General features: G+C 46.0%; 1 long non-coding RNA gene and 1 other non-coding gene across 2 annotated transcripts; both read right to left on the bottom strand.

Moving 5' to 3' along the window:
* Positions 1-1,365: 1,365 nt before the first annotated feature.
* Positions 1,366-1,552, bottom strand: LOC127923759 (U2 spliceosomal RNA). Its single transcript, XR_008115283.1, has one exon. It is a non-coding gene; the product is annotated as a U2 spliceosomal RNA (small nuclear RNA).
* Positions 1,553-7,492: 5,940 nt separating this feature from the next.
* On the bottom strand, positions 7,493-10,235 carry LOC127923755 (uncharacterized). Its single transcript, XR_008115278.1, has 2 exons — positions 9,383-10,235; positions 7,493-8,187 (listed from the first exon to the last, which is right to left on the bottom strand). It is a non-coding gene; the product is annotated as an uncharacterized LOC127923755 (long non-coding RNA).
* Positions 10,236-15,335: the final 5,100 nt, after the last annotated feature.

Raw genomic sequence — 15,335 nt, 5'->3', positions numbered from 1 at the left:
ACACAGGTAGAGGACTAGACCAGGTTAATTCCCAACCTGAACACAGGTAGAGGACTAGACCAGGTTAATTCCCAACCTGAACACAGGTAGAGGACTAGACCAGGTTAATTCCCAACCTGAACACAGGTAGAGGACTAGACCAGGTTAATTCCCAACCTGAACACAGGTAGAGGACTAGACCAGGTTAATTCCCAACCTGAACACAGGTAGAGGACTAGACCAGGTTAATTCCCAACCTGAACACAGGTAGAGGACTAGACCAGGTTAATTCCCAACCTGAACACAGGTAGAGGACTAGACCAGGTTAATTCCCAACCTGAACACAGGTAGAGGACTAGACCAGGTTAATTCCCAACCTAAACACAGGTAGAGGACTAGACCAGGTTAATTCCCAACCTGAACACAGGTAGAGGACTAGACCAGGTTAATTCCCAACCTGAACACAGGTAGAGGACTAGACCAGGTTAATTCCCAACCTGAACACAGGTAGAGGACTAGACCAGGTTAATTCCCAACCTGAACACAGGTAGAGGACTAGACCAGGTTAATTCCCAACCTGAACACAGGTAGAGGACTAGACCAGGTTAATTCCCAACCTGAACACAGGTAGAGGACTAGACCAGGTTAATTCCCAACCTGAACACAGGTAGAGGACTAGACCAGGTTAATTCCCAACCTGAACACAGGTAGAGGACTAGACCAGGTTAATTCCCAACCTGAACACAGGTAGAGGACTAGACCAGGTTAATTCCCAACCTGAACACAGGTAGAGGACTAGACCAGGTTAATTCCCAACCTGAACACAGGTAGAGGACTAGACCAGGTTAATTCCCAACCTGAACACAGGTAGAGGACTAGACCAGGTTAATTCCCAACCTGAACACAGGTAGAGGACTAGACCAGGTTAATTCCCAACCTGAACACAGGTAGAGGACTAGACCAGGTTAATTCCCAACCTGAACACAGGTAGAGGACTAGACCAGGTTAATTCCCAACCTGAACTTGCCACATTGCATGAGTTGAGAACTACATGTAACACCCTGTTGCTCCGCCCACAAATAATTATACGCTCAGTAGACAAGTCCCTCACCCCAACATACCATAATATACGTCCCAAAACCCCCCACAACCAAGTCCTGGAAAGCAACCCTCCCACAACCAAGTCCTGGAACGAAACCCCCCACAACCAAGTCCTGAATGAAACCCTCCCACAACCAAGTCCTGGAATGAAACCCCTCCCACAACCAAGTCCTGGAAAGCAACCCCCCACGATGATTCCCGAAAGAAGAGTAAACGTATGGAGGTGTGAGACGACGTGACAGACAGAACTAAAGAGAAGCGTTGGGCAGGATGAGGTGGTCAGTCTGTCTGTCTCCTGTTCCTGGAGGTACTGCAATACCAGGTCGATGCGTGGAGTGGACGGAGCAAGCCCCTATTCCATCTCCCTATTCCAAAAATCAATTTAATATATGGTCCCCAGATAGGGGACGTATCAGATATTAAACTGATAAGAACAGATTTTTTTTTTTGTTTTTTTTTTTGGAAAAATAATTTTTATTTTCATTTCGTATTCAAATACAATTACAAATTTAGTGCATAACGTTGTACATAACATGGATACTTACAAACAGTATCAAAAAGTACCATAACAATATCAGAATACCAAAACTCCTTAAAAAAAATGCTGTTCAGCAGAACCTGACCAGTATTATTGGCCTATATTCGAGATTAACATGCCTCTAACAATCTCCAAAAACAATACAAACAATTCTATAAATACAAATATATACATATGCCAAAATGCACTCTGGATAAACCTCAGTGTATATAAAATATCTACAAAGGCTTACTTTACATTCCAAATGTACCTATGTAATACACTTATATCGGTTATACACACATTTACAATGACGGGTGAATCCCTTTCCATCTCTGTTTTACTGATGCCATGCCCTCCTTATCTATTTCGAATTGTATTCTTTTCCAAACTTCCTGTTTTATAAATTGAACCAATCCCGTCGGTGACCACTTGAGGGTGTCATTAACTGCACCACATCTGGCCTCCCAAAGTTTGGTCTTGATAAGGGACACCAGAGTCACTAATGCTAATAATTGCACCCTTTCCACATTTTTTATTTCAAGTTTGGCAACACCTTCATAATCAATGTTTTTTTAAAATCTCAAAAAATTGTTGACTTTTTCCCCAAACTGATTGGGCAAAAGAACATTCCCATAAAACATGTGGAATTGTTTCGATTGCGAAACAATTGTGCCTGGGACAAAATTTATTTAGGGTCAAATTATGATCGTATAAAGTTGAACGGACCGGAAGACGTCTGTGTAAAACAAGCCAATTAAAATCTTTCAGTCTGTTATCTAACCCTTTTAATTGTGTCCGTATCCAGGTGGAAGGCGATATTGGTAACCTGTCTCTTGGACAACAATTTTCTATTAATTTTGCGTATAGCAATCTGTGGTTGATTACATTTTCTTTACTTTGCCCATTCCACTATTTTCTTAAAATGTAACGGGATAATTTCAGCTTTTGGCTTACTATTATCCCACTTCACCATGAATCTTAACGGTACAGACAGCCAGAATTTGATTAAAATGTGACATTTGTGTACAGAAGACGACAAAAGACAACAAATGTTTGAGTAGAACAACGCATCTAGCTTGAGAGGAATATGAGGGAAATCCCTTCCACCAGCCTCTATAGGCTGGTACATCCGATCTCTACGGATGTACTCATATCCCCCCCCAACAGAAATTAAACAGAACCCTTATGAAAGTTTTTCTTAGGGACACCGGCATGGGAAACACATAGACAAAGTGAAGTAATGAAGGCAGAATGTCCGCCTTCAGCACTAACACCTTCCCACTAAACGATAGTCTCCTTACTTTCCACAGTCCCAATCTTTTATTAATTGATAATAGTTTTTCTTTCCAATTAAACATGTCATCTTTAATTTCATTTCCAAAAGATATACCGAGCACTACCATTGGTCCTGTGCACACAGTCAAACCACATAACTGATCCGTTCTCCATTTCCACTGTCCCAAATATTTTATTTCTGTTTTATTCTTGTTTATCTTCGACCCTGACGCAACAGAGAATTCATCAATGATTTTGATAGACTCTTTCAAGCTCAGGTCGTCTTGTAAATATAAAACTGTGTCGTCGGCATATTGCGATATTTTTAGCATATCCCCTCCAGGTAAAATTATGCCTTTGATGTTATAATTTGTCCTAATTGCGCATGCGAAAGGTTCAATATATAAAACATACAATAGAGCAGATAGAGGGTCACCCTGTCTGACACCTCGTAATTGCTTGATGACATTTCCAATATTCCCATTAATATTTACCCTGCTACCCACATTACTATACAGAATTTTTACCCATTTCATAAAATTATTTCCGAACCCAAATTTTTCCATAATTCTAAACAAAAACTCATGGTTTACCATGTCAAAGGCTTTTTCCTGGTCCAAATTCACAGTAATAGCCGGCAGGTGCCTTTCCTCTAAATAGGCTTGAACGTCTCTGTGCAATTGCAAGTTCCAGGTTAATCTTCTCCCCACCACACCACATGTTTGGTCTAAACCAACAACATATGCCATGGCAGAAGATAGGCGATTAGTTACAGCTTTGCTTAATAATTTATAGTCAACACACAACTCAGAAAACATATAATTTTCAATGGTCATCCTAACTTGGAATTCCCATTCTCAGTTACTATTTGAATGAACATTAAATTACGAAAACAACTCGTAGGTCCTCGTCACGGATTGGCTGTTGCAGCAGACGACCACACCGGGTTCCTATCAGATAAAAAAAACAACAAGAAGAGGCTCCCAGTGGGCACGTGATCATCAACACTGGACAACTGAGGAGTGGAAAAGCAGTGCCTGGTCCGACCAATCCTGGTTCCTGTTGCGTCATGCTGATGTCAGGGTTTGGCGTAAGCAGCATGAGTCCATGGCCACATCCTGTCTGATGTCAACGGTACAGGCTGGTGGTGTAATGGTGTGGGGAATGTTTTCCTGGCACACGTTTAGGTCCCTTGATACCAATTCAGCAAACATTTCTATGCCACTAAGAATTCAGGCTGTTCTGGAGGCACCTAGTACACAGAGTATACAAAAGAAAGAACACCTGCTCGTTCCATAGACTGACCAGGTCAATGAGGAGTTCCTATTGGCTGATACACTGACTGGACAGAACATTAGGAACACCTGCTCTTTCCATGATAGACTGACCAGGTCAATGAGGAGTTCCTATTGGCTGATACACTGACTGGATAGAACATTAGGAACACCTGCTCTTTCCATGATAGAACTGACCAGGTCAATGAGGAGTTCCTATTGGCTGATACACTGACTGGACAGAACATTAGGAACACCTGCTCTTTCCATGATAGACTGACCAGGTCAATGAGGAGTTCCTATTGGCTGATACACTGACTGGACAGAACATTAGGAACACCTGCTCTTTCCATGATAGACTGACCAGGTGAATGAGGAGTTCCTATTGGCTGATACACTGACTGGACAGAACATTAGGAACACCTGCTCTTTCCATGATAGACTGACCAGGTCAATGAGGAGTTCCTATTGGCTGATACACTGACTGGACAGAACATTAGGAACACCTGCTCTTTCCATGATAGAACTGACCAGGTCAATGAGGAGTTCCTATTGGCTGATACACTGACTGGACAGAACATTAGGAACACCTGCTCTTTCCATGATAGAACTGACCAGGTCAATGAGGAGTTCCTATTGGCTGATACACTGACTGGACAGAACATTAGGAACACCTGCTCTTTCCATGATAGAACTGACCAGGTCAATGAGGAGTTCCTATTGGCTGATACACTGACTGGACAGAACATTAGGAACACGTGCTCTTTCCATAATAGACTGACCAGGTCAATGAGGAGTTCCTATTGGCTGATACACTGACTGGATAGAACATTAGGAACACCTGCTCTTTCCATGATAGAACTGACCAGGTCAATGAGGAGTTCCTATTGGCTGATACACTGACTGGACAGAACATTAGGAACACCTGCTCTTTCCATGACAGACTGACCAGGTGAATCCAGGAGAAAGCTGCGATCCCTTAAATCCACTTCAGTGTAGATCAGAGCTTGCCCAACCCTCTTCCTGGAGATCTACTGTCCTGTTGAGAGCTGCCCAACCCTCTTCCTGGAGATCTACTGTCCTGTTGAGAGATGCCCAACCCTCTTCCTGGAGATCTACTGTACTGTTGAGAGATGCCCAACCCTCTTCCTGGAGATCTACTGTCCTGTTGAGAGATGCCCAACCCTCTTCCTGGAGATCTACTGTCCTGTTGAGAGCTGCCCAACCCTCTTCCTGGAGATCTACTGTCCTGTTGAGAGCTGCCCAACCCTCTTCCTGGAGATCTACTGTCCTGTTGAGAGCTGCCCAACCCTCTTCCTGGAGATCTACGGTCCTGTTGAGAGCTGCCCAACCCTCTTCCTGGAGATCTACTGTCCTGTTGAGAGATGCCCAACCCTCTTCCTGGAGATCTACTGTCCTGTTGAGAGATGCCCAACCCTCTTCCTAGAGATCTACTGTCCTGTTGAGAGCTGCCCAACCCTCTTCCTAGAGATCTACTGTCCTGTTGAGAGCTGCCCAACCCTCTTCCTAGAGATCTACTGTCCTGTTGAGAGCTGCCCAACCCTCTTCCTAGAGATCTACTGTCCTGTTGAGAGCTGCCCAACCCTCTTCCTGGAGATCTACTGTCCTGTTGAGAGCTGCCCAACCCTCTTCCTGGAGATCTACTGTCCTGTTGAGAGCTGCCCAACCCTCTTCCTAGAGATCTACTGTTCTGTTGGTTTTCATTCCAAGTAGATCTCCAGGAAGAGGGTTGGACTGAAAACCCACAGGACAGTAGATCTCCAGGAAGAGGGTTGGACTGAAAACCCACAGGACAGTAGATCTCCAGGAAGAGGGTTGGACTGAAAACCCACAGGACAGTAGATCTCCAGGAAGAGGGTTGTACTGAAAACCCACAGGACAGTAGATCTCCAGGAAGAGGGTTGTACTGAAAACCCACAGGACAGTAGATCTCCAGGAAGAGGGTTGTACTGAAAACCCACAGGACAGTAGATCTCCAGGAAGAGGGTTGTACTGAAAACCCACAGGACAGTAGATCTCCAGGAAGAGGGTCTACTGGCCTGTGTAGATGAAGGGGTGGAGACACCTTCAAGAATCATTTTTAAGCCTCGATACAATTCAGACATGGACTAAAGTTTGTGTGCCCCATTCAGTGGATGAACGGGTGCGGTTGTAGGTGCCAGGCGCACCGGTTTGTGTCAAGAACTGCAACGCTGCTGGGTTTTTCACACTCCAGTTTCCCCTGTTGTATCAAGAATGGTCCACCACCCAAAGGACATCCGGCCAACTTGACACAATTGTGGGAAGCATTTAAATCAAACATGTGGAATGCTGTCGACACCTTGTGTGTATGTGAGAGAGAGTGTGTGGGGGTGGGGGTTGGGTGGGTGTGTGGGTGTTTAGTCTAAGTAATTCTGTGAGCAGCTCTGGAGGTTGTGTGGTCCGGGGGTAATAACAGGACGGCTCCAGACATGAGTGATTCAGAGAGAACAGTAGTTCCAACCAATAGCCTTGTTTCCTGGGAAATACAATGTTTTGTTGGTGTGAAGCAGCCAACCTGGACTGTTTTTGCAGTATGCCGACCCCTTTCATTACATACTCTGGATTAGTCACCGGGGTTGCCAGATTGGGTCACCGAGTTGCCCAGGTTGGGGTCACCGGTTGGGGTCAGTTGCCCAGGTTGGGGTCACAGAGTTGCCAGGTTGGGGTCACAGAGTTGCCCAGATTGGTGTCACAGAGTGATTGGTGTCACAGAGTTGCCCAGATTGGTGTCACAGAGTTGCCCAGATTGGTGTCACAGAGTTGCCCAGATTGGTGTCACAGAGTTGCCCACAGAGTTGCCCAGATTGGTGTCACAGAGTTGCCCAGATTGGTGTCACAGAGTTGCCCAGATTGGTGTCACAGAGTTGCCCAGATTGGTGTCACAGAGTTGCCCAGATTGGTGTCACAGAGTTGCCCAGATTGGTGTCACAGAGTTGCCCAGATTGGTGTCACAGAGTTGCCCAGATTGGTGTCACAGAGTTGCCCAGATTGGTGTCACAGAGTTGCCCAGATTGGTGTCACAGAGTTGCCCAGATTGGTGTCACAGTTGCCCAGTTGCCCAGAGTTTGGGTCACCGAGTTGCCCAGATTGGTGTCACCGAGTTGCCCAGATTGGTGTCACCGAGTTGCCCAGATTGGGTCACCGAGTTGCCCAGATTGGGTCACCGAGTTGCCCAGATTGGGTCACCGAGTTGCCCAGATTGGGTCACAGAGTTGCCAGATTTGTGATCTCTTACCAAAGGCGTTGAGGGGGGGGGGAATGGAGATTAAGAGCTCTAAAATAATTCAGATCGGACAACGTAAACTTTTAAATTATCTTTTTAATTCCACATACATGAAATAACATTTCCCTCCAGATAACAGTTATGCTTTTGGGTGTTTCGTATGAACATTTCCAAAAAGACATGGACAAAGACAACCAGCCCAACAACAACCTCCCTTTTCTCCCCATTAACGAGTTCTGAACCACAAGTATCAAAAGAAAACCGGAAAATTAAAATAAAAACTGGGGATGGAAAGAAGAAGCAGCGACTAGAAGCAGCGACTAGAAGCAGCGACTAGAAGCAGCGACTAGAAGCAGCGACTAGAAGCAGCGACTAGAAGCAGCGACTAGAAGCAGCGACTAGAAGCAGCGACTAGAAGCAGCGACTAGAAGCAGCGACTAGAAGCAGCGACTAGAAGCAGCGACTAGAAGCAGCAACTTGAAGCAGCAACTTGAAGCAGCAACTTGAAGCAGCAACTTGAAGCAGCAACGAGGGGAAATTCTTCCTGCTCTGCTGGTTTAAAAACAGTCTGAGTATTAGGAGTCCTCTTTGTTCTAGACGTTTCCCAAACCTCCTACTTGACACGGAAATACAAAATGACGTTAGCAGGTCAGTGAAACTGAAGAAGAAGAAAGTGGAGCAGAACAGTGACAGTTTAATGGAATGTAACATCACTATCCAAGGTTTTCCTCTCAGCTGGAACCCTATTCCCTACATAGTGCACTACTGGAACCCTACTCCCTACATAGTGCACTACTGGAACCCTACATAGTGCACTACTGGAACCCTACATAGTGCACTACTGGAACCCTACATAGTGCACTACTGGAACCCTACATAGTGCACTACTGGAACCCTACATAGTGCACTACTGGAACCCTACATAGTGCACTACTGGAACCCTACATAGTGCACTACTGGAACCCTACTCCCTACATAGTGCACTACTGGAACCCTACTCCCTACATAGTGCACTACTGGAACCCTACATAGTGCACTACTGGAACCCTACTCCCTACATAGTGCACTACTGGAACCCTACTCCCTACATAGTGCACTACTGGAACCCTACATAGTGCACTACTGGAACCCTACATAGTGCACTACTGGAACCCTACATAGTGCACTACTGGAACCCTACATAGTGCACTACTGGAACCCTACATAGTGCACTACTGGAACCCTACTCCCTACATAGTGCACTACTGGAACCCTACTCCCTACATAGTGCACTACTGGAACCCTACTCCCTACATAGTGCACTACTGGAACCATAGTGCACTACTGGAACCCTACTCCCTACATAGTGCACTACTGGAACCCTATTCCCTACATAGTGCACTACTGGAACCCTACTCCCTACATAGTGCACTACTGGAACCCTACTCCCTACATAGTGCACTACTGGAACCCTACTCCCTACATAGTGCACTACTGGAACCCTACTCCCTACATAGTGCACTACTGGAACCCTACTCCCTACATAGTGCACTACTGGAACCCTACTCCCTACATAGTGCACTACTGGAACCCTACATAGTGCCCTACTGGAACCCTATTCCCTACATAGTGCACTACTGGAACCCTAATCCCTACATAGTGCACTACTGGAACCCTATTCCCTACATAGTGCACTACTGGAACCCTACTCCCTACATAGTGCACTAGGAACCCTGCACTACTGGAACCCTACTCCCTACATAGTGCACTACTGGAACCCTACTCCCTACATAGTGCACTACTGGAACCCTATTCCCTACATAGTGCACTACTGGAACCCTATCCCTACATAGTGCACTACTGGAACCCTATTCCCTACATAGTGCACTACTGGAACCCTACTCCCTACATAGTGCACTACTGGAACCCTACTCCCTCTACATAGTGCACTACTGGAACCCTACTCCCTACATAGTGCACTACTGGAACCCTACTCCTACATAGTGCACTACTGGAACCCTACTCCCTACATAGTGTACTACTGGAACCCTACTCCCTACATAGTGCACTACTGGAACGCTACTCCCTACATAGTGCACTACTGGAACCCTACTCCCTACATAGTGTACTACTGGAACCCTACTCCCTACATAGTGTACTACTGGAGCCCTACTCCCTACATAGTGTACTACTGGAGCCCTACTCCCTACATAGTGTACTACTGGAGCCCTACTCCCTACATAGTGCACTACTGGAACCCTACATAGTGCACTACTGGAGCCCTACTCCCTACATAGTGTACAGGGTGTTTGACCAAGGTCCATAGGGTTCTGGTCTAAAAGTAGTGTACTTCATAGGGAATAGGGTGCCATTTGGGGAGCAGCACAACGACCACGCCAACGACCACGCCAACCCACCATCGATAAGACGCCATCAGGACTATCCCCTAACGCTCCTGCCGTCAGTCGCCGGGCTACAGACTAAAACCGCTCGCTGCTGCCTCCTCCAATCAAGAGAGACTGATGTCGAACCACAAATGAATCAAGCAATGTTGTCAAGCACAAGATCTTTACCATGTAGACAGGTAGAGGACTAGACCAGGTTAATTCCCAACCTGAACACAGGTAGAGGACTAGACCAGGTTAATTCCCAACCTGAACACAGGTAGAGGACTAGACCAGGTTAATTCCCAACCTGAACACAGGTAGAGGACTAGACCAGGTTAATTCCCAACCTGAACACAGGTAGAGGACTAGACCAGGTTAATTCCCAACCTGAACACAGGTAGAGGACTAGACCAGGTTAATTCCCAACCTGAACACAGGTAGAGGACTAGACCAGGTTAATTCCCAACCTGAACACAGGTAGAGGACTAGACCAGGTTAATTCCCAACCTGAACACAGGTAGAGGACTAGACCAGGTTAATTCCCAACCTGAACACAGGTAGAGGACTAGACCAGGTTAATTCCCAACCTGAACACAGGTAGAGGACTAGACCAGGTTAATTCCCAACCTGAACACAGGTAGAGGACTAGACCAGGTTAATTCCCAACCTGAACACAGGTAGAGGACTAGACCAGGTTAATTCCCAACCTGAACACAGGTAGAGGACTAGACCAGGTTAATTCCCAACCTGAACACAGGTAGAGGACTAGACCAGGTTAATTCCCAACCTGAACACAGGTAGAGGACTAGACCAGGTTAATTCCCAACCTGAACACAGGTAGAGGACTAGACCAGGTTACACAGGTAGAGGACTAGACCAGGTTAATTCCCAACCTGAACACAGGTAGAGGACTAGACCAGGTTAATTCCCAACCTGAACACAGGTAGAGGACTAGACCAGGTTAATTCCCAACCTGAACACAGGTAGAGGACTAGACCAGGTTAATTCCCAACCTGAACACAGGTAGAGGACTAGACCAGGTTAATTCCCAACCTGAACACAGGTAGAGGACTAGACCAGGTTAATTCCCAACCTGAACACAGGTAGAGGACTAGACCAGGTTAATTCCCAACCTGAACACAGGTAGAGGACTAGACCAGGTTAATTCCCAACCTGAACACAGGTAGAGGACTAGACCAGGTTAATTCCCAACCTGAACACAGGTAGAGGACTAGACCAGGTTAATTCCCAACCTGAACACAGGTAGAGGACTAGACCAGGTTAATTCCCAACCTGAACACAGGTAGAGGACTAGACCAGGTTAATTCCCAACCTGAACACAGGTAGAGGACTAGACCAGGTTAATTCCCAACCTGAACACAGGTAGAGGACTAGACCAGGTTAATTCCCAACCTGAACACAGGTAGAGGACTAGACCAGGTTAATTCCCAACCTGAACACAGGTAGAGGACTAGACCAGGTTAATTCCCAACCTGAACACAGGTAGAGGACTAGACCAGGTTAATTCCCAACCTGAACACAGGTAGAGGACTAGACCAGGTTAATTCCCAACCTGAACACAGGTAGAGGACTAGACCAGGTTAATTCCCAACCTGAACACAGGTAGAGGACTAGACCAGGTTAATTCCCAACCTGAACACAGGTAGAGGACTAGACCAGGTTAATTCCCAACCTGAACACAGGTAGAGGACTAGACCAGGTTAATTCCCAACCTGAACACAGGTAGAGGACTAGACCAGGTTAATTCCCAACCTGAACACAGGTAGAGGACTAGACCAGGTTAATTCCCAACCTGAACACAGGTAGAGGACTAGACCAGGTTAATTACCAACCTGAACACAGGTAGAGGACTAGACCAGGTTAATTCCCAACCTGAACACAGGTGGAGGACTAGACCAGGTTAATTACCAACCTGAACACAGGTAGAGGACTAGACCAGGTTAATTCCCAACCTGAACTTGCCACATTGCATGAGTTGAGAACTACATGTAACACCCTGTTGCTCCGCCCACAAATAATTATACGCTCAGTAGACAAGTCCCTCACCCCAACATACCATAATATACGTCCCAACCCCCCCCCACAACCAAGTCCTGGAAAGCAACCCTCCCACAACCAAGTCCTGGAATGAAACCCCCCCACAACCAAGTCCTGGAATGAAACCCCTCCCACACCCAAGTCCTGGAATGAAACCCCTCCCACAACCAAGTCCTGGAAAGCAACCCCCCTACAACCAAGTCCTGGAATGAAACCCCCCCCACAACCAAGTCCTGGAATGAAACCCCCCCCACAATGATTCCCGAAAGAAGAGTAAACGTATGGAGGTGTGAGACGACGTGACAGACAGAACTAAAGAGAAGCGTTGGGCAGGATGAGGTGGTCAGTCTGTCTGTCTCAGTGTTGATAGATAGAGGATGATGACAGTCAGTCAGACAGACAGACCAGGGAACAGGAACCAGGTCAGTCTCTACCCTCCTCAGCATCCTCTCCATCTCCCTGGTTGTCTGAGGTCCACAGCTACAGAGATGAGAGAGAGGACAGAGAGAGAGGACAGAGATGAGAGAGAGAGGACAGAGATGAGAGAGAGAGGACAGAGATGAGAGAGAGAGGACAGAGATGAGAGAGAGAGGACAGAGATGAGAGAGAGAGGACAGAGATGAGAGAGAGACAGAGATGAGAGAGAGAGGACAGAGATGAGAGAGACAGACAGAGATGAGAGGACAGAGATGAGAGAGAGGACAGAGATGAGAGAGACAGGACAACATGAAAAGGACTGAGAGGTCAACATTCACAGACATGAGAGAGGACAGAGAGAGAGGACAGAGGACAGAGAGAGAGACAGAGAGAACCACTAACAGAGAGAGTCAGAGAGAGAGGACAGAGAGAGAGGACAGAGAGAGAGGACAGAGAGAGAGGACAGAGATGAGACAGCGATTAACATGTTAAAAAAAGACTGTAGGTCAACATTCACATTACATGTCAGTAGAGCTGACCTCGGACTGAGGACATTCACTCATTCTACATTCTATTCATTTAGCAGACTCTCTGATCCAGAACCACTAACAGTAGTGAGTCATTTAGTAGACTCTCTGATCCAGAACCACTAACAGTAGTGAGTCATTTAACAGACTCTCTACAGTAGTGAGTCATTTAGCAGACTCTCTGATCCATAACCACTAACAGTAGTGAGTCATTTAGCAGACTCTCTGATCCAGAACCACTAACAGTAGTGAGTCATTTAGCAGACTCTCTGATCCAGAACCACTAACAGTAGTGAGTCATTTAGCAGACTCTCTGATCCAGAACCACTAACAGTAGTGAGTCATTTAGCAGACTCTCTGATCCAGAACCACTAACAGTAGTGAGTCATTTAGCAGACTCTCTGATCCAGAACCACTAACAGTAGTGAGTCATTTAGCAGACTCTCTACAGTAGTGAGCCATTTAGCAGACTCTCTACAGTAGTGAGTCATTTAGCAGACTCTCTGATCCAGAGACACTAACAGTAGTGAGTCATTTAGCAGACTCTCTGATCCAGAGTGACTACAGTAGTGAGTTATTTAGCAGACTCTCTGATCCAGAGTCACAGGTTACAGCAGTGAGTCATTTAGCAGACTCTCTGATCCAGAGACACTAACAGTAGTGAGTCATTTAGTGACTCTCTGATCCAGAACCACTAACAGTAGTGAGTCATTTAGCAGACTCTCTGATCCAGAACCACTAACAGTAGTGAGTCATTTAGCAGACTCTCTGACCAGAACCACTAACAGTAGTGAGTCATTTAGCAGACTCTGATCCAGAACCACTTTCAGTAGTGAGTCATTTAGCAGACTCTCTGATCCAGAACCACTAACAGTAGTGAGTCATTTAGCAGACTCTCTGATCCAGAACCACTAACAGTAGTGAGTCATTTAGCAGACTCTCTGATCCAGAGCCACTAACAGCAGTGAGTCATTTAGCAGAATCTCTACAGTAGTGAGTCATTTAGCAGACTCTCTGATCCAGAGACACTAACAGTAGTGAGTCATTTAGCAGACTCTCTGATCCAGAGCCACTAACAGTAGTGAGTCATTTAGCAGACTCTCTGATCCAGAGCCACTAACAGAAGTGAGTCATTTAGCAGACTCTCTGATCCAGAGACACTTTGCAGTAGTGAGTCATTTAGCAGACTCTCTGATACCAGAGCCAACAGCAGTGAGTCATTTAGCAGACTCTACAGTAGTGAGTCATTTAGCAGACTCTCTGATCCAGAGACCACTAACAGTAGTGAGTCATTTAGCAGACTCTCTGATCCAGAGCCCACTTCCACAGACCAGTGAGTTACCATAACAGACTCTCTGATCCAGAGTCATTTACAGCAGCAGACTCTCTGATCCAGAGACACTAACAGTAGTGAGTCATTTAGCAGACTCTCTGATCCAGAACCACTAACAGTAGTGAGTCATTTAGCAGACTCTCTGATCCAGAACCACTAACAGTAGTGAGTCATTTAGCAGACTCTCTGGCCAGAACCACTAACAGTAGTGAGTCATTTACAGACCACTGATCCAGAACCAGGACTTACAGTAGTGAGTCATTTAGCCAGACTCTCAGACCCAGAACCACGCCAACAGTAGTGAGTCATTTAGCAGACTCTCTGACCCAGAACCACTAACAGTAGTGAGTCATTTAGCAGACTCTCTGATCCAGAGCCACTAACAGCAATGAGTCATTTACAGACTCTCTGATCCAGAGACACTAACCCAGTAGTGGAGTCATTTAGCAGACTCTCTGATCCAGAGACACTAACAGTAGTGAGTCATTTAGCAGACTCTCTGATCAGAGACACTTACAGTAGTGAGTTATTTAGCAGACTCTCTGATCCAGAGTCATTTGGCACAGCAGTGAGTCATTTAGCAGACTCTCTGATCCAGAGTCATTTACAGCAGTGAGTCATTTCTAACAGACTCTCTGATCCAGAGACACTTACAGTAGTGAGTTTTTGACAGACTCTCTAAGTAGTGAGTCATTTAGCAGACTCTCTGATCCAGAGACACTAACAGCAGTGAGTCATTTAGCAGACTCTCTGATCCAGAACCACTAACAGTAGTGAGTCATTTAGCAGACTCTGATCCAGAACCACTTACAGTAGTGAGTCATTTAGCAGACTCTCTGATCCAGAACCACTAACAGTAGTGAGTCATTTAGCAGACTCTCTGACTCCCTAACCACTCAACAGTAGTGAGTCATTTACTGACAGACTCTGATCCAGAGCCAGGTAACAGCAGTGATTCATTTAAAGACAGAAGTGACTCTACAGTAGTGAGTCATTTAGCAGACTCTCTGATAAGAGCCACTAACAGCAGTGAGTCATTTAGCAGACTCTCAGTGATCCAGAACCACTAACAGTAGTGAGTCATTTAAAGGCCTCTCTGATCCAGAGCCACTAACAGTAGTGAGTCATTTAGCAGACTCTGATCCAGAACCACTAACAGTAGTGAGTCATTTAAAAACCCTAGACAGTCTGATCCAGAGCCACTAACAGCAATGAGTCAT

The sequence above is a fragment of the Oncorhynchus keta genome, unplaced genomic scaffold (genome assembly GCF_023373465.1).
Source record: "Oncorhynchus keta strain PuntledgeMale-10-30-2019 unplaced genomic scaffold, Oket_V2 Un_contig_3183_pilon_pilon, whole genome shotgun sequence".
Taxonomy (NCBI): domain Eukaryota; kingdom Metazoa; phylum Chordata; class Actinopteri; order Salmoniformes; family Salmonidae; genus Oncorhynchus; species Oncorhynchus keta.
The sequence above is the reverse complement of the archived record's forward strand: the minus strand, read 5'-3'. Positions and strand labels throughout refer to the sequence as shown.